General features: G+C 43.5%; 1 protein-coding gene and 2 long non-coding RNA genes across 6 annotated transcripts in view; 2 read left to right on the plus strand and 1 right to left on the minus strand.

Moving 5' to 3' along the window:
- LOC309608562 overlaps positions 1-24,582 on the plus strand; it is a 733,071-nt gene that overhangs the window by 148,099 nt on the left and 560,390 nt on the right. The gene's annotated exons all lie outside the window — the stretch shown is intronic.
- Positions 1-24,582, plus strand: part of OSBPL10 (oxysterol binding protein like 10) — a 389,819-nt gene that overhangs the window by 108,970 nt on the left and 256,267 nt on the right. The window lies entirely within an intron of this gene.
- LOC309608555 overlaps positions 5,857-24,582 on the minus strand; it is a 239,459-nt gene continuing 220,733 nt past the window's right edge. Inside the window, exon 2 of the long non-coding RNA XR_014232963.1 lies at positions 5,857-13,166. This is a non-coding gene — a long non-coding RNA (uncharacterized lncRNA). The remainder of the gene's footprint in view (positions 13,167-24,582) is intronic.

A 24,582-nucleotide genomic window follows, 5' to 3' on the forward strand; every position in this document is an offset into this window, starting at 1 on the left:
TCCCATGGTGCACTAGTGAGCTTTCCATGTGCTGCAGTGGCTCTTCCTCTGGTTAGGTATAGGGGTTGGCAAACTTTCTGTAAAGGGTCAGATAGTAAGTGATTTCAACTCTGCTGTTGTAGCATGAAAGCAGCCATGGACAGTATGTAAACAAACAGGCATGGCTGTGCTCCAATAAAACTTTATTTACGAAAAACAAGTGGTGGGCTGGATTTGGCCCATAGGCCATTGTTTGCTTATCTCTGGTTTAGCAGCTTTTTGGAAAACAAGGCTGAAGCACCCTTGGCTTCTGTGGGTGATGGAGGAGAGAATCCAGTACTTGGGACATAAACATCTTAGTTGAGATTTAGCATCCGTGGTGGGGAAGATGCTTTTGTATTATTTTTCAATAACTTCTCAGTTATTATAACAAAAAAGGTTTCTTCTGGGAAAAAATTTCCCCTAATCTCACTGCTCTTGGGATCATACAACTGTATTTTCATTTTTGTACATTTCTTTTGAATCCTGTCATTTTGTACTTTTACTTTTGCAAAGCCTTGATGTGTGTGCATACCAGTTGGTTTTATTCAAGAGCAAAATGCACCTGCGTATCTGACAGGTGTTAGTACATTGAGATCTAGTAAAGCCTAAAAGGTATAAATCAGTTTTGTTGGAGAAAATATTTTAAGGACGGATTTGTGAGGAGCAGTGTCATTTTCTGTTTTTTGACTTTTTCAATAAAAGAGTTATACTTCACTCTTAAGCCCTGTAAAAGAGGAATAGCCAGAGGGCCAACTATTGGAAGAAATCAGGCCAGGACTAAAGTGAATCAGGTAAATGGCTATTCAGTGCCAAAGTCACACTGTCGCTCTAAGTTAACTTTGTGGTCCCCAGGTTTCATGGCGGCATGAGCCTTCCTGCACCTTTGCCAATGGCTGCAGAGGCTAGACCACAGAAGATTAAAATTTTTTTCTTTCTTCTTGGTTGGTGCACACACAATAAATCAAGAAACAAATGACCACACTTCAGTCTCACACTATATGAAGTGACTCTAAAAGTGTATTTTCCGAAACAGGAATTCCCAAATATATGTATCTCCAAGAATGGCAAGAGTCCTTTTTACAACAGTGCTACCATCGCTCAAATTATTTTGAAAGCTACTTTTTTGGAATTGCCTTCAGAACAAGTACAAGCCACCGCAGAAAAGAAGTCTGCCCGCTTTGTGGTCTTACCTCACTCTGACTTGCTCTCTGCTGTTTCCCAATCTTGTAACCATGCTCAGAGCAGATGGATTTGTCTCAGTGGACCTAAAGGTTATGGGTAATGACAATAAGCCAGGAGCCTCTGAGGGTCTTTCATTGGAGGGAACAAAAGTATTTATTTCTGTGTAAGTTGTGGTAGTTAAAAAACAGTCATACCTTTGTACATCATTAGGCTGTTCTCAAATCACCATGCCAACATGACTTTTGAATGAGATTATTCTTACCTGAAGTGGCCTCCAAGAATGACCTGCTTTATTCCAAATCCTAGTCTAGGGTGTGAGGCAGAGGTCCTTGAAAGGCCCTCATTTTTTATGTGCTCTCTTGTCGCTGTTACCTTGGATATTTGAAAGGCTGTTCTAGGTTTGCTTTTCTGCAAGACCGTGTGTATATTCCTAGAAGCTGACAGACTGTAATATGTTCTCCCTGTTCCTCTTGTCCTCTCCTGCCCTCCCTCCAACATGGTAAGTGGGAAGCTTATGTCCTGTACTAGGGAGTTTTATTGTCTGGCAGGCAGTTGTGTAGGCTCGTAACTTGGGAGACTGTCTCGGAGCTGCTCAGAAGCAGTGTTAGGATCTTCGTTGCAGACAGTAGATTCCTTCTAAGCCATCTAAGCAGCAGGCGATTTATTAAACAGGTTTAATTAGACAGTATTTCTGGGAGAACCAAGCTTCAGTGCTACACGTTCAGCAATGATACAGCTTGTCTCCAACCAAATCGCAACCATAACATGGTTCTAATTCACTTCCACCCCGGTACCTGTGACAGTAGAGGCAGAACAGTAAACCCTCTGCACAGCTGCTCCAAGACATCAAACACGCCTCCCACTGTCCTGTCTTGCTGAAAGTTCTGACCTCCCAGCCTGTGGCTGCTGCCTCCTGTTGTTCCCCTCTGCCTTTCAAGTCTTGCGTGGGTGCATCTGCTTGTAAGAATCTAGCTGCAAGAGAGTTGGTGAAGGGAGCGTCTAGCTTTCTCACCTCTGCAGAGCTGGAAGGCAGGTGGGCTTGAAGACTGTTGGATAGTGGGGAACTTTGCAATATTTGTGACCAAGGGTGTTTGCATAGAGGTGATGCCTAAAACTCTGGTGGGTAGATAGATTCTTGAAGTGCAAAGAACAGAGGGAGAAGGACTGAGTGTGGGAGAATCCGGGGCTATTGGGAGAATTCAGTGACTGGGATTCAGTGCAGCTGTCAGTGCTGTTACCACTGTGTGGCAGGTGGCACTGCTGTGTAGGAGCGGTTTCCTGCCATGCCTGTGCCCTTGGCACGGTGCTGACCTTGGGAAGAGGGAAGAAGTGCTGGGCTCATGGTGCTCTTTCCTATGTAGCTCTGGGGTTTCGTGGCTGGCAGAACCAGTTTCAGTTTCCAGCCTGATGACCACAGGTAAGTTATTACGCCATTCTGAGTTTTAGTCTGCTTATCTATAAAATGATGATATGCTTATCATGCAGGGAGATTGTGATGGTAAAATCAGATAACAGGTGACTGTCTAACCCACATCTCTGATGTATGGTGGTTGCCCAATAAATGACTACTATTATGCTCAACTTTGCCCTCTTTCCCTTTTCCTTTTGTCAGAGCAGGTCACAGCTGCCTTAAACCCCAGTGGGTACAGTAGCTTCTGTGCTTTTTCTTAGCAATTAGCTTACCTTCCCCCCACCCCTCGTATGGCTAACTTTCCCCTTGCTCCCTGAACATTTTATTTTGAAAAATTTCAAACATACAGGAAAGTTGGTAGAGTTGTATAGGGAGCACACATATATCTATCATCTGGACTCTACAATGAACATTTCATTATACCTGCTTTATTACGTAGCTTTCCATCTATCCATCCATCAACCCATTTCCTTCCTTCCTCCCTGCCTCCCTCCCTCTCCCCTTCCTCTCTCTCTCCATCCCTCCTCCCTCCCTTCCTCCCTCCCTCCCTTCCTCCCTCCCTCCCTTCCTTCCTTCCTTCCTTCCATCCTTCCCTCCCCCACACGGCTTTCGGGATCCTAGTTCCCCGACCAGGGATTGAACCCGGGCCCTGGTGGTGAAAGTGCGGAGTCCTAAACCACTGGACTGCCAGGGAATTTCCCATTTTATTTCTTTATACATTTCAAAGTAGATTACCAATATCAGTACACTTCCTTGTAAACATTTTATCCTATCATTGACGATCTGTTTGCAGTTTTTTTCTCTTGATGTAAAATTTCACAATGAAATGCATGAATCTTAAGTGTGTGTTTGCTGAGTTTTGACAACTGCGTGCACCTGTTACCCAAAGCCATGTCAAGATATAGAACATCACCACCTTCCCAGAGTTCCCTCGTGCCCCTGCCCTTCCCATCACAGGCAGCCACCACCCTGCTTTTCTCCCACTATAGATTAGTTTTACCTAGTCTAGCATTTCATATAAATGGAACCAGACAGTAGGTACTAGTTACTGCCTGGCTTCCTATAGTTAGCCTAACACGTTGGGACTCGTCTGTGTCGTCATGTCTTATCAGGCACTGATTCCCTCTCACTGCTGAGATGGCAGCTTTAAAATCATTGCTGCGAAGAAGGAAGAACCATGAGCCTTCCTCGTGGAACTTGGAGGTGGTTTCTCCTTTTCCTTTCCAGTTGGATGGCATCAATGCACAAAGGCTCTTTGTAGCTGATTAGAGTTAAAGGGTCTCAGAGGCCATTTGGCTCAGTCTCTCTGAGTCTCAGCATCTGGGCCAGGGCGCCCTTTCTCTGATCCGTTTCCCTCCCCTCTCCAGGAACAGTGTTAGTGGAGGTTTATGTGCAGGAAAAGTGAGAGGGCCAGTGGATGGGCACCTTTGACATTTAATTGTCTTAGGGTTAAAAAGCATGAATCCAGCCTTCTTATAATGATTTTTGTTGTTGAGGATTTCATTATGCTGAGTACGTGCTAGAAATATAGGACCAGTCGGCCACAACAGCTGGGTTGGAAACAAATTTCTATTTGGCTTTTCTGTTAACGAATTAACCAGAACCTGAAGCTGCTAAATTCTCTGATGGAAAAAGGAGTCACTTTCTTGCCTCCTCTCCCCAATTTCTTCCTCCCCCCCAACCCTTCCCTTTCTTTCTTCCTTCCTCCCTTCTCCTCCATCTCTCTGTCTCTGTCACACACACACCACACACACACACACACACACACACACACACACACACACACACACATGAGACACACACCCCTTTTGAGCATATTTACATTTAGTGACTTATATGAAAGTTTAGGTAGATCGTTTTTGAAGGTGATTGAGATGTTTGAGGGGCAGAAGGAAGAGGGTGGGAAAAGAATGGCACGGCTTGATTGACAGGGCGGGCAGTGCCCACTCTCCGGGGACAGGTTATTAAGTAATGTGACAAGTGTTGGACCCAGCAAGGCTCCGTATGTGCTGGTTCCTTCCTGTTCTCTCGTGTGCAGAGGTTCTGGAACCTGCCTGCACAGGAGAAGTACTGGGAATTATTACAGAATACTGCCCACTCTGGACCAGTTGAACCAGAATGAGGGCCCCTTCCCCCCCACCGTTCAGTGTGCACCCACAGTTTAAAATCACTTCGGGACCCATTTTCACGTACATTATCGCCGCTAATCGTAATAATCATTCAAGGCAGGCAGGTTTTAGTAAGATCTTATTATTTTAGCTGAGCCAGCTGATGTCGAAGTGGACGTTCGAACAGAGGGCAGTCTGACTGCAGTGGCCACATTCTCCCCGTTACTCCGTGTCCCCCCTGATCCCTTTATGTGGATGGATTTCATGGAGCAGGATGGTTGTTCATTCATTTGTTGCTCACCATCTGCCACGTGTGGGAGGAAGGTCATTGGTGGATCCCTCCCTCTGGGAGTAATGGGCAGGGAAAGAGACCCCGGACCGTGATGTGGAGTCCCAGGGCACAGGGGGAGCACGGTGGAGGGGCACCAGTTCTGGATGTGGTAGGCAAAGAACTCTTTCTGGAGGAAATATCACCTACTTAGGACGTGGAGTTGTGAGAGAGCTCTGAAGCTTAGAGCCAGAAAGAAAAGAACCAGGAGCTGGTTACTTTATCACTTTTATCATGAAACACTCTCAATCCACCCATCGTGTAGTAAGGCGTGTTTTCTTACTTGCTCCAGCATCCTCTTTGCATTTGAAAAATAAAAGAAAATGCTTTATCATAGGTTTTCTTTAAATTGCAAATTTTGTTGAATTTTAAAGGATATTTTTTTTTGTCTGTTCAATATAATATGTTAAGAAGATGTAAAAAAAAATTGTGACTTTAGAGCTAAGAAATCCTGAGCAAATAGTGCTTATGTCCTACCACTCCTGGAAAGCATAGGTGTTCTGTAAGAAGAGTAGAATCATATGAATTATTTCTAATTTCTTTTCTTCCTGGTGGAAACCTTATAGTATAGCATAGTGTTAAAAGCCTCGGCTTTTAACATTAAATAAAAGCCCAGCTTTGTCACTTTCATTTAACTGTATGTATGAAAGTTACCCTACCTTTCTAAACCTCAGTTTCCTCATCAGTAAAACGGAAATAATAATACCACATATAATCTAAAAAAATCACTTATTTATTGTCTCCATTTTGTAATTTTATACTGTCATGAAATGAATAGATGAGTATTTTTTATCTTTTTTTAAAAATTGAGTTATAGTTGATTTACAGTGTTGTGTTAGTTTCAGGTGTACAGCACAGTGATTCAGTCATACATCTATCTATCTATCTATTCTTTTCCAGATTCTTTTCCCTTATAAGTTATTACAAAATATTGAATATAATTCCCTGTGCTATACAGTAGGTCCTTGTTGTTTATCTGTGTTATATATAGTATTGTATATATGTTAATCCCAGACTCCTTATTTATCCCTCCTCCCCACCTTTCCCCTTTGGTAACCATAAGTTTGTTTTCTATGTCTGTGAGTCTGTTTTTGTTTTATAAGTAAGTTCATTTGTATCATTTTTTAGATTCCACATATAAGTGATGTCATATATTTGTCTTTCTCTGTCTTATTTACTTCACTCAGTATGATAATCTCTAGGTCCATCCATGTTGCTGCAAATGGCATTATTTCATTCTTTTTTATGGCTGAATAGTATTCCATTGTATATATGTACCACTTCTTTATCCATTTATCTGTTGATGGACATGTTTGTTTCCATGTCTTGGGTATTATAAATAGTGCTGCAGTGAACATTGGGGTGCATGTATCTTTTTGAATTATAATAGTTTTCTCTGGATATATCCCCAAGAGTGGGATTGCTGGATCATATGGTAGCTCTATTTTTAGTTTTTTAAGGAACCTCCATTCTGTTCTCCATAATGGCTGTACCAATTTACTATTTTTTCTCAGCTTTTAAAAATGTAATATTTGGTTTATACAAAAGAGTATATGCAAGTATATGTTATATATATTTATATATATATATATATATATATATATATATATATATATATGTATATGTCATAAGAGTAATAAGAACATGAACAGGTGTGAGTTCACTGCTCAATCAAGGAAGGATCATGTAACCACTAGAAGCTCACCTATGCATGCGTTCTCCAACTCCTACACCTCCCCCCTTTCAGGTTACCATTAATTCTTGGGTTTTGAGTCATCATTTAAAAAAAAATATTTTATTTATTTACTTATTTGTCTGCACCGGGTCTTAGTTGCACCACGTGGGATCTAGTTCCCTGACCAGGGGTTGAACCAGGGCCACCTGCTTTGGGAGCGTGGAGTCTTAGCCACTGGACCACCAGGGAAGTCCCTTGATTCATCATTGTTTTGTCTTTTTATAAATAATAATATAAATTATTTTTATAATATTTATTTAAATAATTTATCATTTAGTTTTGTTTGTTTTCAGTTTTATATATTTAAAAAGTATGTTGTGGGGACTTCCCTGGTGGCAAAGTGGTTCCAATGCAGGGGGCCCGGGTTTGATCCCTGGTCAGGGAACTAGATCCCACACGCATGCAGCAACTAAGAGTTCGCATGCCACAGCTAAGGAGCCTGCGAACCGCAACTAAGGAGCCTGCCTGCTGCAACTAAGACCCAGCACAACCAAATAAATAAATAAATAAATATTTTTAAAAAAATGTATGTTGTATGTAGTCTTCTGCAGTTGTTTGTTTTCACTCATTATGGTTCCAAAATTGATCCCTGTTATTGTGTTTAACTGTGGTGCATTCTTAGAACACTGCTTTGTGTGAATTACTTACCTGGTGGTAGGGGTTTAGATAGTTCCATTTTTGCTCCCAGGAGCACTGTTGCCACTGTGCGCACACGTGTGTGTGTATCTCCCAGTGCGTGCGGTCGAGAATTTCTCTGTGATGTACATGTAGGAATGGGATATGGGGGTTTTAGAGTATCTGGACTCTCAATTTTATAAGATGATGCTAACTTGTTTCCTAATGTAGGTGTACCAGTTTAATGCCTGCCAGTGGAGTATAAGCGTTCTGTCATTCTACATCTTTTCCAGTGTTTGTCATTGTTAGACATTAATTTTTTTTAAAAAACTTAATTGAAGTATACTTGATTTACAATGTTGTGTCAGTACATATATATATTCTTTTTCATATTCTTTTCCGTTATGGTTTATTATAGGATATTGAGTATAGTTGCTTGTGCTATATACAGTAGGACCTTGAGCTTATCTATTTTATATATAGTAGTTTTTATCTGCTAATCCCAAACTCCTAATTTATCCCTTCCCCCTCCGTTTCCCCTTTGGTAACCATGAGTTTGTTTTCTGTGTCTGTGATTAGACTTCTTAATTTTGCTAAGCTACTGGGTATAAATAGTATCTCCTTGATGTGTTAACTTGGGTATCCATGATTCTCGGAAAGAGAGCAGCTCTTCATTTGTTTAAGGGTCATCTTTTCTTCCTCTTTTGTGAAATTCCAGCTTGTGTCTTTTGCTCAGTTATCTAGTAGGTTATTTATGTTTTTCACATTGGTTTATGAGTTGTTTATATATTCTGAATACTTATCCTTTGTTGGATGTATGTGTTACACATATCTTTTCTTAATTGATAGCTTGTCTTTTAACTTCGTGATGCTTTTTTTTGAAAACAAATTTTTATTATTTTTTATATTATCTTTATTATGCTTCCCAACACTGGCAGCTGCTCCCTTCACTGACAGAAACAGCCATCTCCCCTGGCAGGCTCATCTCAGATGCCTGGGAAGCCAACACAAGCAAACATAAGTAGAGTTTCCTGCAGAGACCTACTTTTAAAAAATTGCTGATTCTCAGATCGCTGCATCAACCCACAGCACAACTGACAACTGAGATCTTTCACTGAGAGTAGCTCCCAGCTCCGACCCAAACCCCGTCAATCCACAGATAGTGACCTTAGGTCAAGAGGTTCTTAATTTTAATGTGACAGGGTTTCTATATTTTCTTTTCTGGTTAGCTAGAAAGATATTCTTCTTTTTAAATTGAAGTATAGTTGATTTATAATATTGTGTTAATTTCTGCTGTACATCAGAATGACTCAGTCATACATATATATTCTTTTTCATATCTTTTCCACTGTGGTTCATTACAACATATTGAATATAGTTCCCTGTGCTATGTAATAGGACCTTGTTGTTTATCCATCCTATATATAATAGTTTGCATCTGCTAATCCCAAATTCCCAATCCAACCCTCCTGCACTCCCCCTCCACAAGTCTGTTCTCTATGTCTGTGAGTCTGTTTTTGTTTCATATATAAGTTCATTTGTGTCATATTTTAGATTCCACATATAAGTGATATCATATGTTATTTGTCTTTCTCTGTCTGACTTACTTCACTTACTGTGATCATCTCTAGGTCCGTGTAGCTGCAAATGACATTATTTCATTCTTTTTTTGTGTCTGAGTAATATTCCATTGTATATATGTACCACATCTTCTTTATCCATTCATCTGTTGATGGACATTTAGGTTGTTTCCATGTCTTGGCTATTGTGAATAGTGCTGCTATGAACAGAGGGGGTGCATGTATCTTTTCGAATTGTAGTTTTGTCCAGATATATGCCCAGGAGTGGGCTTGCTGGATCATACAGTAGCTCTATTTTTAGTTTTTTGAGGAACCCCCATACGTTCTCCATAGTGGCTGCACCAATTTACATTCCTACCAACAGTGTAGGAGAGTTCCCTTTAGAAAGATATTCTTTATTTTCTGCTGAAAGTTTCAAAAGTTTACCTGTCTCAGTTAAGTCCTTAATCTGTCTGGACTTTTGTGTCTGTGGTGTGAGGTAGGGATCCAATATCCTTTAGTGTTTCCTGCACTGTACAGTGTTTTCCTGAGAATGGAGAGGAATGTAAACACCCCAGCTCCTTACACAGTCTGGGCACATGCAAGGTGCACTGTAAGGGTAATTTGTTGCTATTTTAACTTTCAGTCAACTTTTTTTTCTGTTGATTAGTGCATTTCTTCATGAAATCATTAATGTGTACATTTTAGGAAAGACAACTGAGGCAGGTTTGCATTGGTTAAGAAACCAACCTGCAATCTGTCCTCCCCCCAACTCTGCCCTAGTATTGTCAGAAACTTGATCTGTGAGTTTAATCAAAGGGTAAATCATAATTAATGAGTTAATTGATTTGAGCATCTATTTCCTTTTGCACATGGTTGGTGATTCAGAATTTCTCTGGCATCTTACTGAATACCTTCTCGCGCTGCCCCTGGATAATCAGATAATCTTTTATTACAAGGTTCATCTCATTACTTTGGAATTTGCTTATTCAGCTGTGTATTGCCATAGATGTACCCTCTAAATACATGAAGGCAGGGGCTGGGGCTTCAGCCAGGATGCTGGAAGTTCTCCTAAAGTTAATTCCTGCTTGAATGTCTTGGACCAGATTGTTTAGGCTGCCCAGAAAACTTGCTCTGGGGGCCTTTTCCACTTTCTCAGCCGTACTGTAGTGGAAAGGAGAGGCAGAGAAGTACTTCTTGGAAAATTAAAACTGCTTGGCCACACTCCTGGGACACATTGAGTGCACACAATGAAATCTGGAAAGTAAAACGTGCAACTTTATAAGGTGAGCATAAAAAGCATCATAAAAATTGGAGGAATGTTGTCAGTTATATGGCTGAGGATGACTGCCCGTTTATTGCTTGCGTACCGTCAGAGAAATCCACTCTGAGGCCGGAGCGGTCCTGGGCAGAAGGCAGGTAGAACTGCTGGCTGCTGTTTGTAACAGGCAACAGAAAACCCAAACCTGGGAGAGCAGCCTTCAGCCTGGGTTGTAAAGTTACACTCCATGCTCGAGGCTTTTCAGAGATGCTCAAGCACCTTGTGGAGGTGAGTTTATTAACTTCCTGGACAGTTTCCAGGGAGGTGGAAAGATGGAAAGATTCGTGATGAAGAAGGACCCTTCTCTATTCTCCTGCCTAAATGTTGTTCTCATGGACTTCTGGAATGATTCTGTAGCAGATGTTGTTGGTACCCTGTCCGGAACCCCTTTAATGACCCAGTGCACCCAATGCTTGGCTACAGCACGGTTGGTTGCTAGCCCCTCACACCTGGATCCTTCACTGGAAGATTCTGCCTTGCTGGAGAGCAGCTCCGTAACCTGGAGATGAGGGGATGAAACCCCTCATCCCCTACCCTGGGGTGCCCTGTGCCCAGGGGCTGACATCATTGACCGATGTCCAAGACTGGGGTGTAAAACCTGGCCCTTTGCCTCCAGGCAGCATGAAGTCTGTAGTACAGTTGACTCCGGAGCTCCCTGTGGGATCAGACCGTGGCTCGCCTGCTCTTAGCCTCCCTTTTCCTTTCCTTTTCCTTTCCCTTTCCTTTTCCTTTTCCTTTCCATTTCCTTTTCCTTTCCCTTACTTTCTTGCACGTTTCTCTTGAGAGCACCTCCTCCAGCACCCATTGGCACAGGAATCCCCACATCAGTTTCTTCTTCTAGGGAACATGACCCAAGACAGACTCATCCATTTATCCTCTCTGGCCATCACACTTGGCTCTGTACGTGGAGCTTCACATCTGAGTCTTTTCTGCCCTGTGAGGTTCTTTGGAGGGCTGGTTTCATGTTTTGTCCATCTTCAGACTTCCACCAACCTCCCAGCACCAGGCCCTGCTCCTGGGACCTGCTCAGTGTTTGTCCAGCTGCATGAGGGGAGATCTCATGTGTAGATGTCGAAGGGCTGGGGAGGTGACTACTGATGTTGCTGTGGGGTCTGGTATTGATAATGTGGACGGTTACCCACAGGCATGCAGTGGGCAAAGCACAGTCCTGCCTCGGTGAGGAAGCCAGTGCTTGGATTTCTCACTCTTAGTGATGCTGTAGGAGCTGTCATTGGCAGCCAGGTTGGGTGGAGGAAGGTGCCTCAAGCTTTGGTGCCAAGCCAGGGGCTCTTGGCCAGGCTGGATGGACAGGGGGGCGTGGCGCTGCCTTGACCCTTGATGGCCAGACTCGGCAGGTGGGATGCTGGCCTTTCTGTCTCGCCCCATAAGCCCTCACTCCTCAGTCATGGCTCTTCTTGTGTCTCTTGTCTTGGCTTCACAGCTCTGACATCCACTGAGTTGCTGGAGCCAGAAATTTTGTGACTCTTTCTGTCTCATTCTCTCTCCAGTATCTAACCAGCCACGGAGCCCTCACTGCCTCTCTGTCCCGCTCTTCCTGCCCTTTACCTTTGTTCAGATGCTTCTCGCTCTGGCCTGGACACCCATGGTCGCTTCTTACTGGCCTCCCCGAACCCAAGCTGGTCTTCTTCAGCACCATCTCCACGGGGATCTTCCCAAAGCGTATGGAATCCTTAAAGCTCTTAGCAACTTCCCGTGACCTCCAATCAAATCCAAGCTCTGCTAGAATGGTACCCAATGCCCAGCCCCCGTGTCACCCCTCATCTCATACTGTCACTTCCTATCCCCCCACTGCCCTGCCTGGTAGGTGCTGTGTCGTTTTTTTTTTTTTTTTTTTTTTTAATTTTCTAAACTTTTGGCCACGCGGCAAGGCTTGCGGGATCTTAGTTCCCCCACCAGGGATGGAACCTGCACCCTTGGCAGTGAAAGGGCCGAGTCCTAACCACTGGACAACCAGGAAATTCCAGGTGCTGTGTCCTTTGATAAAGGCTCATGTGTTGCTCCCAGGCGGGAGCTGCTACTACTGCACCTTGCGCAGCCTTCTGTTGTGGCACTTTTCACACGGCATCTCCCTCCATCTGCCCGTGACATTTAATCTGTGTCTTACTCATCATTGTGTTTATAGTAGGAAGCCTCATCTTTTGTACACAGTAGGCAGGAAGTAAAAAAAAAAAAAAAAAGTTAAAAAAATTCTTTTTTTAAAAAACTATTCAACTATAGTTGATTTAAAAAATTTTTAATTGAGTGGTTTCTAATCTTTTTTGTTATTAGTAAAATAAAAAGTTTGAGTTCCCTCTTCCCATTTAATACTTAATAGTGTTTGCTGTTTCAGGAAATACCTAATGGTAAAAGGTACTCTGAATTCAATTATGCTTTTCAGTAATTTGGGTTTTATTAGTTGCAGTGGGATCTGCAGGCATATGAAAAGTAACCATATTTATGTGCATAACACATTGTTCCTGTCAGACCAGGGTCATAAGTGCAAATGTTTTGCAGGGTCCAGGCCCTCGAGCTCGAGGTCAAGGGTGGTGGCCTCAACGTCCTGAGTGGTCGGGAAGGTGGGATGTGGGTCTGCACCCAGCGTCTGATGGGGCAGCTGCTTCTCAGCTCTGGCCTCTCATTGCCACGGGGTGAACATGGGCCCAACGTTGAGCTACTTGGGTATTTCAAGGGGAACCAGATGTGGATTTTTGTGAGAAGCTCTTATTATTATTTTTTTTAAACCTGTCTGCTTTTTTTTTTTTTAATTTATTTTTATTTATTTATTTATGGCTGTGTTGGGTCTTCGTTTCGTGCGAGGGCTTTCTCTAGTTGTGGCAAGCGGGGGCCACTCTTCATTGCGGTGCGCGGGCCTCTCATTATCGCGGCCTCTCGTTGCGGAGCACAGGCTCCAGACGCGCAGGCTCAGTAGTTGTGGCTCACGGGCCTAGGTGCTCCGCGGCATGTGGGATCTTCCCAGACCAGGGCTCAAATCCGTGTCCCCTGCATTGGCAGGCAGATTCTCAACCACTGCGCCACCAGGGAAACCCCTCTTATTTTTTAAAGACTGGCAACTGGTTCAAAATTCAAAAACAAACCAAAAAAATGACAAAAAAGCCAAAATAAACAAAACAAAACACCCTTTTCTGGTCAGAACCAAATGAATTAGTGGACTTGAGGCCTGGAGCCTGTGTTTCCTGCTGTCATTGGAGACTCTGGTCCAGATGGTCCTCACAGCACCTCTGTGGGGACTCCGGGACCCCCTGGTTGCTGGTGCTGCAGTTGGAACCATAGCTTTGGACCTGAAGTCCGTGGTGGGATTTGACCCCTTGTTGGCTGACATGGAAGGGAAGTTTAGGGAATCTCCTTCTCCATAGTGACCTCCGGGTGCCCTTTGTTGGTGTGACTTGTTCCCTCTTCATCTGAAGCCACCACACTGGCCGGGATGGGGCTTGTCTCTAAGTGACAAGTGGGTGTCACAGGTGGGATTTACCTTTTTTTTTTTTAATAATAATCTTATTTATTTATTTATTTATTTATTATATTTATTTTTGGCTGTGTTGGGTCTTCGTTTCTGTGCGAGGGCTTTCTCTAGTTGCGGCAAGCGGGGGCCACTCTTCATCGCGGTGCGCGGGCCTCTTCACTATCGCGGCCTCTCTTGTTGCGGAGCACAGGCCCCAGACATGCAGGCTCAGTAGTTGTGGCTCACGGGCCCAGTCGCTCCGCGGCATGTGGGATCTTCCCAGACCAGGGCTTGAACCCGTGTCCCCTGCATTGGCAGGCAGACTCTCAACCACTGCGCCACCAGGGAAGCCCCGGGATTTACTTTAAAATCACCATTTGGTTTCTTTATGTGTTTGTTCATAAAGTGGTGGAGGGTGGACCTGCCCTTTCTACTAAAACCCAAGCACTGGATCTTTCTAAGTAAATATGTTGTAGGCATTAGAGTTGCCTCTAAGTCTATCCAAGCTTGGGTGGAAGGGACAGAGGGATCATTGGGGAGTGAGGGCAGCCACTCATAAATCTTTTTCTCCACATGTCTCTGTGTGAATATATTAACGCTTTAGCAGGTCTGTTCATTTAAAATAGAGATTACCATTTTCCTAGATGCTAACTCCTCAGATGCCCTGATCACATTCTTGAATAAGAAAGAAAGTTGTTACCGCACACAGTTTAAAAGCAGTTCTAGGGCTTCCCTGTTGGCGCAGTGGTTAAGAATCTGCCTGCTAATGCAGGGGACACGGGTTTGAGCCCTGGGCCAGGAAGATCCCACATGCCGCGGAGCAACTGAGCCTGTGCGCCACAACTACTGAGCCTGTGCTCTAGAGCCCACGAGCCACAACTACGGAAGCCTGCATGCCTAGAGCCTGTGCTGCAACAAGAGAAGCCACTGCAATGAGAAGCCCGTGCACTGCAATGAAGAGTAGCCCCCGCTCACCACAACTAGAGAACGCCCGTGTGCAGCAACAAAGACCCAGCGCAGCCATAAATAAATAAATAAATAAATAAATAAATAAATAAATAAATAAATAAAAGCAGTTCTATTCTATTATGCTCTTCTATTCATTTTTAATTTTAATAATATTTTGTTATAATCTTTAAAATTTTTTATTTTAATAATTTATATATTTTTACATTAAAAAAAGCTATTTAACATTCCTGGTGGGCATGAAGGTTGATATGACTTTTATGGAAGACAGATACCTAGTCTTTATCAACAGCCTTAAGAGTGTTCATGTGGTTTGACCCAGTGATTCTAATATATCTAATGTATCCTCAGATGGCAATCAGAGAAGTCCACCAGAAACACGCATGAAGATGTTCATTGCTGTGTTATGTATAACCATGAAAAATAGGGAACAGCCTAAATAGGGGAATAGTTAAGAAAGTTAAGCTCCATCTGCTGAAATACTATTCGGATATTAAATGATGTTTCTGAAGAACATTTAATGACAATGGAGTTAATGCTCCTGATACAATGTCAAGTGGGAAAAAGACGGTTTCAGTGAAAATATCCATGTGTGTCTGACTCTCTGTGTGTGTGTAGCTAGACAGTAAGATTTTAAGGGAATATTCCAAAATATTAATAGTGGTTTTCTTGGGGTGGTGTAATTATTCTTCTTCAGAGTTTCCACAATGAACGCATATTGCTTTTATAGTCAGGAAAAAAATTACATTTGTTTTTCTTTCAAGCTATTAAATTAAAAAAAACTGTTGTGTGACCCAGCAGTTCCACTTCTAGGTGTATATCCAAAAGAATTGGAAAAAGGAACTTGAACAGACACTTGTATGCCAGTGTTCACTGCAGCATTATTACAAGAGCCAAAAAGTAGAAGCAACTCATGAGTTCATCAATAGATGACTGGTTAAGCAAAATGTGGTCTATCCATATAATGGACTATAATTCACCACAGACAGGGGTGAAGTTCTGATGCATGCTGCAATGTGGATGAACTTTGAATGCACTATACTAAGTCAGATAAGCCAGTCACGAAAGGACAAATGCTATAGGATTCCACTTATATGAGATTCATAGAGACAGAAAGTACACTAGAGGCTACCAGGGGCTGGGGATGGGTGCAGAGTTTCTGTTTGGGGTGATAAAATCGCTTTGGGAATAGATAGTACTGATGGTTACACAACATTGTGAATGTAACTAATGCCCCTGAATTGCACAGCTACAAATGGTTAAATGGCAAATTTTGTTATATGTGTGTTACCACAATAGAAATATTCAAAACACGAGAAAACTGTGTTGGCTGGTTGAACCGTGTGTTTGCTTTGAATGACAGTGGCTGTCACTTTTTGGTTCATTTATCTCAATTTTTGCTTTTCACTTTGACCCCACAAGTATGCCTGCACTGTAAATGTGTTGTTTTGAAGATTTCAGATGCCAGGCTCAGATCTTGATAATGGAGCAGGGGATTAATGAGGCATCTAGGAGGGTTTAAAAGAATTTATAAAGGGAAATGTGTTACTGTTAATCTTGGGCCATACACTGAGTTCTTGCCTGGGAGGAGAAGGAAGAAAGAAAAGGCTTGGTGATACCCAGCAGCCCATAACAGTTCTGGAATATTCAAAAGTCTTCTGGCACATCAGACAGCCCTTGAAGAAATACAGCCTGCACTTTTTTGCTTTGGGAATTCATTTGGCAGCAAGAAGTGCTAAAGGAAGAGCTTTACTTATATTCTCTGCTTCCTGATATTTAAGGAATTCATTTCACTTGCAACTTCACACCAGTGCATTTTCTTTTCCCTTGCAAAGGGGAGGCGGTGCCCCTCTGACGTGTTAGAGATGGTGGATGGCTGAGGCTGCTTCCCTTAAAGGTGACTTCTTAGCAGTCCATCTGAAAATGATTATGGAAAGTAAGCAGTTGGGGTCAGCAGGGATCTTGGCAACAGGCAGGCAGCCAGACCCCTCTCAGGGGAGTTTGAAGTGTCTAGACGTGATGCTTTTGAACTCTTGGTATGTTTCCAGATCATTGTTTGGCTCCTCTCTGCTTCTGTTAGAATTTACACAGTTCACAGAGGTTTGTTGGACTAACGCTCAGCTCCCCTTAAATCAACTGAAAAAGTGACCACTTTTATATTCATCAAAGAGTCTTCCCTGCTCGGTATGCCTTCCCTGAGATTTATTTGTTAACCCAAGATGACTCCCATTTTCCTTTTATCTTTCCTTTTGGAGTAAGAGTTAGCCGAGTCTGTTTGTGTTACTTTTCCTTTCTGTTTGCCACAGACCTTGATATAATACAGTCTCTTGTGTCTAAGTGGTTACCGAAGTATTAAATATAAAATATTTACGTTTTTTTCTTCTGAAGTTATTTTTCCTTAAATATTGATATTGTTAAGTTTCCATCCCTTCGTGTTTAGCGTGAGGAGAAAACATGCTTTGAGTATTTCACTCACCCATTGAACAAATGTCAACTGAATACTTGCTCTCCTCAATCCCTGGCACATCTAGCAGTGACTAGCTCGCAGGCTCCGTCCTCGGGGAGTTTATATCCTAGTGAGGCAGTTGGACAGGTACATTTCAGAGTAAAAGGGGTTGTGTATCAGCAAGCACAGGGAGTGGCAGGAGCCCAAGGGAGGTACCTAATTTAGTGTTGGGGAAACGGGAAGACTTCCTGGAGGAAGTGACATCCACACTGAGTCTTGAAAGATAATAGGAGTCAGCCATGTCAAGGGTTGTGGGGCTGCCCAAAGCAGAGCGGGCCAGAGGTGAAAGAGGACATCATTTGTTTGGGAAAATATAAGAACTTCAGTGTGAGAGCACCGTAGCCCATGAGGGAGGGTCAGGGAAGAAGGGTTAAGAGTAGACATTGGGGGACTTCCCTGGTGGCGCAGTGGTTAAGAATCCGCCTGCCAGTGCTGGGAACACGGGTTTGATCCCTGGTCCAGGAAGATCCCACACGCCTCGGAGCAACTAACCCCGTGCGCCACAACTACTGAGCCTGCGCTCTAGAGCCCGCGAGCCACAACTGCTGAGCCCGCTGAGCCACAACTACTGAAGCCTGTGTGCCTAGAGCCTGTGCTCCGCAAGAAGAGAAGCCACTGCAATGAGAAGCCCGCGCACCACAACGAAGAGTAGCCCCCGCTCGCCGCAACTAGAGAAAAGCCTGTGCGCAGCAACGAAGACCCAATGCAGCCAAATAAATAAATAAATAAATAAATAAAAAAGAGTAGACATTGGAGAGGAAGGTAGGTATGACCTTCCAAAGGCCTTTGTCATGAGATCGTGGAGCTCACAGAAAAATTTTAAATGGGGAAATAACTTGATCAGATTTTAATTTTAGCAACCTCACTGTAGTTGGAGACATATATAAATATAAATAAGTAAATACATGTATATGTATGTACGTATGTATATATATTTATTTATTTATTTGAGATATAATTACATATGGTAAAATGGCCACAGTTTAGTCGATGGCCAGTTTGGTTGATGAGTTTTGACAACTGTGTACATTCACGTTACCACCACCCCAAACCAGATATGGAAATCTCTATTCCCCCAGAAAGTTCCTCTAGATCCCCTTCTATTCAGTCACCCAACCCCCACCCCCCTACAGCCACTTTCTGACTTTTATCTCCAGTTATGTCTTTCTTGGAGTTCATGTAAATGGTGTCACACAGTAGGGGCTCTGTTGTGTCTGGCTTTTTTTCAGTCAGCATAATTTGAAACTCATCCACATCATTGTATTTATAAGTAGCAGCTCCTTTTTATTTTTTAAATATTTATTTATTTATTTATTTTTGGCCATGCCACGCAGCTTGAGGGATCTTAGTTCCCTGACTAGGGATCGAACCCGTGTCCCCTGTAGTGGAAGCTCAGAGTCCTAACCACTGGACCGCCAGGGAATTCCCATAGCAGCTCCTTTTTATTGCTGAGTAGTATTCCATTGTATGGATGAACCACAGTTAGTTTATCCACTCTCCTGTTGGACATTTGGGTTGTTTTTAATTTTTGGTTTTGATGAATAAAGGTGCTATAAACATTCTTATACAAGTCCTTTTTTTTTTTTGGATGTACATTTTCATTTCTCTTGGGTAAATAATAGCGGGATTGCTAGGTCTGGCTGTGTTTTTTTTTTCTTCAATTTTTTAAATAGATCTTTATTGGAGCATAATTGCTTCACAATACTGTGTTAGTTTCTGTTCTACACCAAAGTGAATCAGCCATATGCATACATATACATATATCCCCATATCCCCTCCCTCTTGCGTCTGCCTCCCATCCTCCCTGTGCCACCCCTCTAGGTCATCGCAAAGCACCAAGCTGATCTCCCTGTGCTATGCTGCTGCTTCCCACCAGACAACTATTTTACCTTTGGTAGTGTATATATGTTGATGCTACTCTCACTTCGCCCTAGCTTCCCCCTCCCATCCTGTGTCCTCAAGCCCATTTGGTCTGGCAGTTTTTTAAACAGTATATTGGAGTTGAAGGGCTGGGAACAGGGAGGCCATGGAGTGCAGTCCCACTGAGAGATGAAAGTGTCCAGAAGCAAGGTAATTTAATCCTGGAGGTGGATAGCAGTGAAAAATCCATGTAATGAGGAAGTTGAATGAATAGGACTAGGCGATGGACAAGATGGAGACGAGAAGAAAAAGCCTCACTGGATATGGGAATGAATGGCAGTGTTTTCTCTGAACCAGGAAATGAATGCAGGAGGTGCAGGGAGCGGGGAGGGTAACAGTTTTAGTTTGGGACAGTTGAGTTTGAGATGCTCGGCAGCAGGAGAGAGGGCCAGGAGGCAAATGGCTCTGTGAATCTGGAGGCCGGAAGAGCGATCTGGCCAGCAGGTGAGGAGCAGGCAGTGGTCACCATGGAGGCGGTAAAGGAGACCATGGGAGTGGAGGAGATGACCAGGCACGGGGAGAAAGACCTACCCACGATAGGGAGAAGATATGATGACACATCACCGACAGTGCAGCACTTGATTTCAGAGTATATGAAAGAACTGCTAAATATCAATAAGACAAGGGTAGCAATCTAATAGAAAATGGACAAATGATCAAATGAGGCTCCTCAGAGAAGAGGAAACCAGAAGAGCCACTAAACTCATCAAACTCTGCCCACCTTAACTAGTCATCTGAGAGGTGCAGTTTAAACCACTGTGGCACACAATTCCACACCTTTTAGGTTGGCAAAAACAAAAACAAAAACAAATCCTCAGCAACAAGTGATGGCAAGGATGTGAAGTAGTGGGGACCCTCACCCACTGCCGATCAGAATGTAAATGAGTACAACCTCCATGAAAAACTGTTTGATGCAATAATAATAATAATGAACATACTCTCTAGGAGGGTGGTAATTCTCCTGAGCACAAATCCAAGTAGATCTGTCACGCATTTGCACAGAATATACACACACCAAGGTTAATAGCAGCATTGTTTACATGCACACAAATAGGCAGGAAGCCCAAGGGTCCACCAACCAAAGATGAATAAGTGAATAAATTGTGGTGTAGAATAGGAGATACAAACCTGCATGAATTCCACAAACATAATTTTAGGAAAAAAAAAAAGCAAGTTGCAGAGGGTGTGTAAAACATGCTCTTCTAAAACATTTAATTTTTAATTTTTGGCTGCGTCAGGTCTTAGTTGGGGCATGCGGGATCTTCCTCGCGGCACGCGGGATCCTCCTCGCGGCACGCGGGATCTTTTGTTGCTGCGTGGGCTTCTCTGTAGTTGTGGTGTGTGGGTTTTCTCTCTCTAGTTGTGGCGCTGGGGCTCCAGAGTGCGTGGGCTCTGTAGTTTGCGGCACATGGGCTCTCTAGTTGAGCTGTGCGGGCTCAGTAGTTGCGGCGCGTGGGTTTAGTTGCCCCCGGCATGTGGGATCTTAGTTCCCCAACCAGGGATCGAACCCGCATCCCCTGCATTGGAAGGCGGATTCTTTACCACTGGACCACTGGGGAAGTCCCTAAAACATTTAAAACTGAGCAACATAGTATTATATATTGCTTAAGGACTCACATCCAAACATAGTAAAATCGGGGGGGAAATACCAAATTAGAGTTGTGGTTTCCTCCAGGAGTGTGGGAGGGGGTGCCTGCCAGATTCCCTGCTCTTACCTGGTTGATAACGCTTTGTTTTCTTGAGTTGGTGCTGAGTACTTAAGTGCTCATTGTGTGTCTCTTTATGCCTTTTTGCATTTCTGGATGATTTTTAAAAGGGAGGGAGCCCAGGACAGAACCTTGGGAGCACCCACATGTAAGGTAGCAGGATTTAGAGTGTTCTGACTCTGACCCACAGAAAGAAGTACGTACTTTCTCTTCCAGGTGTACACATGTACACAAATACAAACAAGACCCAGAGACCAAAGTTTCATGGAAGGTCTTTATCCTTTCTTAGGAGACATACTCTGGTAGTTTCTATTTTATTTCAGTTTCTTAAAAAAAAAAAAAATTTGGGTTGCAACCCTCTAAGCCAGTGGTTCTCAAATGGGAGTGATTGCCAGTCTGACCGTGTCTGGAGACATGTTTGCTGGTCATGACTGGCATCTGGTGAGTAGATGCTTGGGATGCTGGTAAACAGCCTCTAAGGCACAGGGCGGCCCCCACAACAAAGAATCACGTGGTGCGAATGTCTGTAACACCAAGGTTGAGAAACCCTGCTCTGAGTTGATTTCCTGAAGGTTGAAGCCTTAACAGTTTGAAAAGCAGTGATGGAGGCAGGGGAAGAAGATTGGCGAGCCAGATACAAGGAAAAGCGGGAGTGTGTGTGGGTCTAGGAAGCTGAGGGAGGAGAAGGGGAGGGTGTCTGAAATGTGCTGGTGGAGTTTGGCAGCTAAGGCCTTGCTGTTGTGAGTTTCGCTGGAGGTGTGGGGAACAAAGCCAGGGTTAGTGGAGGGGAGAGAAGATGGCAGAGACATCTCAAGAAGCTTGGCTGTGAAGAACAGAATGATAACTAGAGTAGACTGTAGGTTTGAAGCAGGATGTTTTTCCCAAGATGATAGTCTTGGCACATTCAAACGATGATGGAAGGGAGCTGGTAGAGAGGAGGATTTGAGGTTATAAGAGAGAGTTAACAGAATGGAGCCCGTGCCTGGGAAGTCAGGAGTGGATGGAGCCCCGAGCAGGGCTGGAGGAGGGAGGAAGGACATAGAGGAAGAGGAGCTTGGGGTGAGGAGGAAGTTGAAGGTATTCTTGCTTCCTCCTCTGTGAAGCAAGAGGTGAGGTCATTTTCTGAGAGTGGAGAGGGAGGAGGGGGGAGGTGGTGGACTCCAAGGCTTGGGTAAAGTGGAGGAGGTTTGAAATAGCCTTTGAAGGGACTGGGAGAAGAGCTGAGTGGGTGTGCTGGGCAGCTCCAAGGGCCTCTGGAGAATGGAGACCATGAACCTGTTACGCCATCAGCTTTAGCGGATGTGTGATTTTTCTCCTTGGTGTTGAGCGTCATGGAGAGAGACACAGAGGAGGTGATGGGGAGCAGGATCTGGGGTTGGGGCTTGGTTGGGGGGGTGTATACAGGAGCACAGGGGAGTTGAGATCATTGGCCAGTGGGTGGTTGATGGAGGGTGGAGGAGAAAAGGGATGGAGACAAAGGATGCAGAGAAGTAGAAAATAGAGCGATCGGCAAATTGGAGCATCAGGTGAAATGGAGGAGCTGGTGTAGTTCGAGAAGCTGTAGGAGAGATCTGAAGGGGAAGGAGTTTATAGCGGATGAAAAGAAGTGGAGCGAAATGTTTGGAGGGCCTGCTAGAGGTGGGGCAGTTCTGAGTGTTGACGGGAAGGTCCAGGATGGATCTTTGGGAGGAAGGCAGTAATGCAGAGAAGGAGGTTACAGAATGAGGACGAGGAACCAACTAGCCAGAGCTTGGGGAATTCTGAGGTCGCTCAGAATGACAGCTGGATGCAAGGAAGACAAGCCAGGTGACAGGGTCTTCAACGAATGGAGGGGAGGACTGGTACATGTAGATGGAAGTGTCACCCAAGGGTGGAGGCTCTTAGTTTGGTTTTGGGGAATAAGAAGAGGCTGCAGTGTGTTTCCATCAAAAGTGCCACTTTCAGCCAAGAAGGGAAGAGAGGCTGGGGTGAGAGGTGGTTCCAGGGGGTAGGAGGATGGGGATTGGGATGGGGATGTGGGTGTAAGATTATGGGAAAGGATGGCTGGGGGCAGGAAGGGACTTCAGGTTGGCGTAGGGCTGAGAGGCATGACGGGAGTGAGTAGCCCTGTGGTTCTCTAGCTCCCCTGGTGGTTGGGAGGATCTAGTCTTCTCTCTGGAAGCAGTTTGGGAAGTGTTCTGCTGGACCTAAAGTGATGCTGTCTGAATTTCTGACTTGGAGTAAGTTGGCTGTACCTTCTCTTTTGTGAGTGATGAGCCCCTAAAGAGGATGGAGAATCTATATGGCCAGGACTTGGCACTAAAAGGTCTTTTATGGCATCTAAGTATTTCATGGTCCTTTGACTTTGACTTTCTAGAGGCCTGTCTACTGGAGACGTTAATATTCTCAACTGCTTTTTTTTCTTGGTTTCTAGAAAAGAGGAGAGTAAGAAGACCCCATGGGGTTCAGCTCCATTCAGTCCCTTTGTAAATTGGTGTGATCAGACATGTCTGGTTCTTTAAAAACTATCAAAGTGAATTAAAAGAAATGAATGTTTTAATGGAACTAGATATGATTGAATGGCCTTCTTTCGAAAGCTTTAGTATCAGGATGAAAAATTAAGCTTTGAATGCTTTCCCTACTTTTTCTTAAAAATATGAACATTTCTTCTTGGAAACAATACTGGCATCTGTAACAGCATTTAATTAACAGCAGCCTCCATGAGTTATCAAAGAAGGGTGGTTGAAAAAATCAAGTACAAATTATACAGGAAGGGCTGACTTAATAAATGCTAAACCCCAAATTGTTTTGGTAGTATAAGAAAATGGGAGAAGAAAGAAAAGTAATCAAAAGATGAGAAGCTGAACCAAAGGAGGAGTGAAACCTTGGAGAAACTCTGGAATAGACTTTTTTTTTTGGCCGTGCTGCGCGGCTTGTGGCATCTTAGTTCCCCAACCAGAGATTGAACCCGCGCCCTTGGCAGTAACGGACTTTTAAAGCCCAAGTTGAAATGTTCAGACGAGGGGAAGTTACATAAGGAAAGGACAGTTCTGGAGTTGAGAAGGGATGGTGGGGAGGAAATGCTTATAAAGGCATAAAGGGGAAAGCAAAGATTTTTCTCACAGCAATTGTGACTTTACATAAAAAGTGAAAACACATCAGCTCCTGATTGTAGAATTCTGTTATCACTTCATTTATTTCCAGAACCCTTTGTTTAAATGCAGCATATTCCTTCTACCTTTCTAAGTATGAAAACAGACTCTTTCATAAGAGTATTTTTTCTTCTTTTAGTTCTCAAAGCAGTATTTTCGAAGATGCGTTGCACCGAATGATGTTTCAACAGGCTGTTCAAAGGAAATAAGGAATTTTGTGTTCAAATAAGTTTGAGAAGTATTGTGTTAAAAAAAGATAAACAGGTTTATTTACTGCACAGTTTCTCAGAGTCTTTAATACAAAACATGCATGTTTGAATTTCTAAGATAAATGGGATGGATCTTTTAAATTCCTAAATAAACATTCAGTCTCTAGTTCCTTTTTGGTGCTCTGGTTTTGCTCTAGGTGACAATGTACCCAGGTAGAAAATTTCACCTCCCTGGGCTCCTTTGCCACTAGCAGTGACCCAGTACTGGCCAATGAGACGTAAGTTAAGTCCCTGCAGGGTGGGGCTTCCAAGGAAAGCTATTGCTTTCTCGATAAACAGGATCCAAGGAGGCTGGCACACACCTTTGTCATTGTCCTTTCTAACTTCTCCTGCTTGAAGGAACT

The sequence above is a fragment of the Balaenoptera borealis genome (genome assembly GCF_965194805.1).
Source record: "Balaenoptera borealis genome assembly, chromosome: 12".
NCBI lineage: Eukaryota > Metazoa > Chordata > Mammalia > Artiodactyla > Balaenopteridae > Balaenoptera > Balaenoptera borealis.